We start from the raw sequence: 5,981 nt of genomic DNA, 5'->3' as shown, positions 1-5,981 counted from the left end.
GTATACATGGAGATCCTTTGAGATGTTGTTGAGTATACACGGAGATCCTTTGAGATGTTGTTGAGTATACGTGGAGATCCTTTGAGATGTTGTTGAGTATACATGGAGATCCTTTGAGATGTTGTTGAGTATACACGAAGATCCTTTGAGATGTTGTTGAGTATACACGGAGATCCTTTGAGATGTTGTTGTGTATACATGGAGATCCTTTGAGATGTTGTTGAGTATACATGGAGATCCTTTGAGATGTTGTTGAGTATACACGAAGATCCTTTGAGATGTTGTTGAGTATACATGGAGATCCTTTGAGATGTTGTTGAGTATACACGGAGATCCTTTGAGATGTTGTTGAGTATACATGGAGATCCTTTGAGATGTTGTTGTGTATACGTTGAGATCCATTGAGATGTTGTTGAGTATACACGGAGATCCTTTGAGATGTTGTTGAGTATACATGGAGATCCTTTGAGATGTTGTTGAGTATACATGGAGATACTTTGAGATGTTGTTGAGTATACACGGAGATCCTTTGAGATGTTGTTGAGTATACACGGAGATCCTTTGAGATGTTGTTGAGTATACACGGAGATCCTTTGAGATGTTGTTGAGTATACATGGAGATCCTTTGAGATGTTGTTGAGTATACGTGGAGATCCTTTGAGATGTTGTCGAGTATACACGGAGATCCTTTGAGATGTTGTTGAGTATACGTGGAGATCCTTTGAGATGTTGTTGAGTATACACGGAGATACTTTGAGATGTTGTTGAGTATACGTGGAGATCCTTTGAGATGTTGTTGAGTATACACGGAGATCCTTTGAGATGTTGTTGAGTATACATGGAGATCCTTTGAGATGTTGTTGAGTATACACGGAGATCCTTTGAGATGTTGTTGAGTATACATGGAGATCCTTTGAGATGTTGTTGTGTATACGTGGAGATCCTTTGAGATGTTGTTGAGTATACACGGAGATCCTTTGAGATGTTGTTGAGTATACGTGGAGATCCTTTAATATGTTGTTGAGTATACACGGAGATCCTTTGAGATGTTGTTGAGTATACACGGAGATCCTTTGAGATGTTGTTGAGTATACGTGGAGATCCTTTGAGATGTTGTTGAGTATACACGGAGATCCTTTGAGATGTTGTTGAGTATACGTGGAGATCCTTTGAGATGTTGTTGAGTATACACGGAGATACTTTGAGATGTTGTTGAGTATACACGGAGATCCTTTGAGATGTTGTTGAGTATACACGGAGATCCTTTGAGATGTTGTTGAGAATACATGGAGATCCTTTGAGATGTTGTTGAGTATACGTGGAGATCCTTTGAGATGTTGTTGAGTATACATGGAGATCCTTTGAGATGTTGTTGAGTATACACGGAGATCCTTTGAGATGTTGTTGAGTATACACGGAGTTACTTTGAGATGTTGTTGAGTATACACGGAGATCCTTTGAGATGTTGTTGAGTATACACGGAGATACTTTGAGATGTTGTTGAGTATACACGGAGATACTTTGAGATGTTGTTGAGTATACACGGAGATCCTTTGAGATGTTGTTGAGAATACATGGAGATCCTTTGAGATGTTGTTGAGTATACATGGAGATCCTTTGAGATGTTGTTGAGTATACACGGAGATCCTTTGAGATGTTGTTGAGTATACGTGGAGATCCTTTGAGATGTTGTTGAGTATACATGGAGATCCTTTGAGATGTTGTTGAGTATACATGGAGATCCTTTGAGATGTTGTTGAGTATACACGGAGATCCTTTGAGATGTTGTTGAGAATACATGGAGATCCTTTGAGATGTTGTTGAGTATACATGGAGATCCTTTGAGATGTTGTTGAGTATACACGGAGATCCTTTGAGATGTTGTTGAGTATACGTGGAGATCCTTTGAGATGTTGTTGAGTATACGTGGAGATCCTTTGAGATGTTGTTGAGTATACACGGAGATCCTTTGAGATGTTGTTGAGTATACATGGAGATCCTTTGAGATGTTGTTGAGTATACACGGAGATCCTTTGAGATGTTGTTGAGTATACGTGGAGATCCTTTGAGATGTTGTTGAGTATACACGGAGATCCTTTGAGATGTTGTTGAGTATACACGGAGATCCTTTGAGATGTTGTTGAGTATACACGGAGATCCATTGAGATGTTGTTGAGTATACACGAAGATCCTTTGAGATGTTGTTGAGTATACGTGGAGATCCTTTGAGATGTTGTTGAGTATACACGGAGATCCATTGAGATGTTGTTGAGTATACATGGAGATCCTTTGAGATGTTGTTGAGTATACGTGGAGATCCTTTGAGATGTTGTTGAGTATACATGGAGATCCTTTGAGATGTTGTTGAGTATACACGGAGATCCTTTGAGATGTTGTTGAGTATACACGGAGATACTTTGAGATGTTGTTGAGTATACACGGAGATCCTTTGAGATGTTGTTGAGTATACACGGAGATACTTTGAGATGTTGTTGAGTATACACGGAGATACTTTGAGATGTTGTTGAGTATACACGGAGATCCTTTGAGATGTTGTTGAGAATACATGGAGATCCTTTGAGATGTTGTTGAGTATACATGGAGATCCTTTGAGATGTTGTTGAGTATACACGGAGATCCTTTGAGATGTTGTTGAGTATACATGGAGATCCTTTGAGATGTTGTTGAGTATACGTGGAGATCCTTTGAGATGTTGTTGAGTATACATGGAGATCCTTTGAGATGTTGTTGAGTATACACGGAGATCCTTTGAGATGTTGTTGAGTATACATGGAGATCCTTTGAGATGTTGTTGAGTATACATGGAGATCCTTTGAGATGTTGTTGAGTATACATGGAGATCCTTTGAGATGTTGTTGAGTATACATGGAGATACTTTGAGATGTTGTTGAGTATACACGGAGATCCTGTGAGATGTTGTTGAGTATACACGGAGATCCATTGAGATGTTGTTGAGTATACACGGAGATCCATTGAGATGTTGTTGAGTATACACGGAGATCCTTTGAGATGTTGTTGAGTATACATGGAGATCCTTTGAGATGTTGTTGAGTATACACGGAGATCCTTTGAGATGTTGTTGAGTATACGTGGAGATCCTTTGAGATGTTGTTGAGTATACACGGAGATCCTTTGAGATGTTGTTGAGTATACACGGAGATCCTTTGAGATGTTGTTGAGTATACACGGAGATCCATTGAGATGTTGTTGAGTATACACGAAGATCCTTTGAGATGTTGTTGAGTATACGTGGAGATCCTTTGAGATGTTGTTGAGTATACACGGAGATCCATTGAGATGTTGTTGAGTATACACGGAGATCCTTTGAGATGTTGTTGAGTATACATGGAGATCCTTTGAGATGTTGTTGAGTATACACGGAGATCCTTTGAGATGTTGTTGAGTATACATGGAGATCCTTTGAGATGTTGTTGAGTATACACGAAGATCCATTGAGATGTTGTTGAGTATACACGGAGATCCTTTGAGATGTTGTTGAGTATACATGGAGATCCTTTGAGATGTTGTTGAGTATACGTGGAGATCCTTTGAGATGTTGTTGAGTATACATGGAGATCCTTTGAGATGTTGTTGAGTATACACGGAGATCCTTTGAGATGTTGTTGAGTATACACGGAGATCCTTTGAGATGTTGTTGAGTATACACGGAGATCCTTTGAGATGTTGTTGAGTATACACGGAGATCCTTTGAGATGTTGTTGAGTATACACGGAGATCCTTTGAGATGTTGTTGAGTATACGTGGAGATCCTTTGAGATGTTGTTGAGTATACACGGAGATCCTTTGAGATGTTGTTGAGTATACACGGAGATCCTTTGAGATGTTGTTGAGTATACACGGAGATCCTTTGAGATGTTGTTGAGTATACGTGGAGATCCTTTGAGATGTTGTTGAGTATACATGGAGATCCTTTGAGATGTTGTTGAGTATACGTGGAGATCCTTTGAGATGTTGTTGAGTATACATGGAGATCCTTTGAGATGTTGTTGAGTATACACGGAGATCCTTTGAGATGTTGTTGAGTATACACGGAGATCCTTTGAGATGTTGTTGAGTATACGTGGAGATCCTTTGAGATGTTGTTGAGTATACATGGAGATCCTTTGAGATGTTGTTGAGTATACATGGAGATCCTTTGAGATGTTGTTGAGTATACGTGGAGATCCTTTGAGATGTTGTTGAGTATACATGGAGATCCTTTGAGATGTTGTTGAGTATACGTGGAGATCCTTTAATATGTTGTTGAGTATACGTGGAGATCCTTTGAGATGTTGTTGAGTATACACGGAGATCCTTTGAGATGTTGTTGAGTATACACGGAGATCCTTTGAGATCTTGTTGAGTATACATGGAGATCCTTTGAGATGTTGTTGAGTATACACGGAGATCCATTGAGATGTTGTTGAGTATACACGGAGATCCTTTGAGATGTTGTTGAGTATACGTGGAGATCCTTTGAGATGTTGTTGAGTATACGTGGAGGTCCAGGTTCCTTCCTATATTTACTGTTTTATTGGAGATTAATGGCCGTCATCTTTTGTCTGATATACTTCATTATACAGTGATGTTTTTATAAATCTCTTAAAGCATTCATACACTCCAGAATACACCAAGTACATATATATATATTTACCATTGTATGGCACTGCCACTATATAACTCTACCAATTCAGTTGCGAGTTCACCAGCTTATGAACTGCCAACTGAAATTTGAATTTGAAAATTAAAAAAAAAAATCGCACGACAAATAAAAAATCGCAGATGGTAAATATAAGCATTGAACGGCTTTCAGTTGGCATTCATAGTCAATATGAATGGCAACTGGACAGAGGCAAATTCCAGGAAGCGCGCTAGCGCTTCATGTTGAATTTGCCTCTGTCCAGTTGCCATTCATATTGACTATGAATGCCATCTGAAAGCCGTTCAATGCTTAAGTAGCACAGTCTAGCCTACACAAGTTAGATATCTGTACCACAGTCTAGACTACACAAGTTAGATATCTGTAACACAGTCTAGACTACACAAGTTACAGATATCTGTACCACAGTCTAGACTACACAAGTTACAGATATCTGTACCACAGTCTAGACTACACAAGTTAGATATCTGTACCACAGTCTAGACTACACAAGTTACAGATATCTGTACCACAGTCTAGACTACACAAGTTAGATATCTGTACCACAGTCTAGACTACACAAGTTAGATATCTGTAACACAGTCTAGACTACACAAGTTACAGATATCTGTACCACAGTCTAGAATACACAAGTTACAGATATCTGTACCACAGTCTAGACTACACAAGTTAGATATCTGTACCACAGTCTAGAATACACAAATTAGATATCTGTAACACAGTCTAGAATACACAAGTTACAGATATCTGTAACACAGTCTAGAATACACAAGTTAGATATCTGTACCACAGTCTAGACTACACAAGTTAGATATCTGTACCACAGTCTAGAATACACAAGTTAGATATCTGTACCACAGTATAGACTACACAAGTTAGATATCTGTAACACAGTCTAGACTACACAAGTTACAGATATCTGTACCACAGTCTAGAATACACAAGTTAGATATCTGTAACACAGTCTAGAATACACAAGTTAGATATCTGTACCACAGTCTAGACTACACAAGTTAGATATCTGTAACACAGTCTAGACTACACAAGTTAGATATCTGTAACACAGTATAGACTACACAAGTTAGATATCTGTAACACAGTCTAGACTACACAAGTTAGATATCTATAACACAGTCTAGATACACAAGTTAGATATCTGTACCACAGTCTAGACTACACAAGTTAGATATCTGTAACACAGTCTAGACTACACAAGTTAGATATCTGTACCACAGTCTAGACTACACAAGTTAGATATCTGTAACACAGTCTAGAATACACAAGTTAGATATCTGTAACA

Source organism: Pecten maximus, chromosome 6, assembly GCF_902652985.1.
Source record: "Pecten maximus chromosome 6, xPecMax1.1, whole genome shotgun sequence".
Taxonomy (NCBI): Eukaryota; Metazoa; Mollusca; class Bivalvia; order Pectinida; family Pectinidae; genus Pecten; species Pecten maximus.
This window is presented reverse-complemented; position numbering follows the sequence as displayed.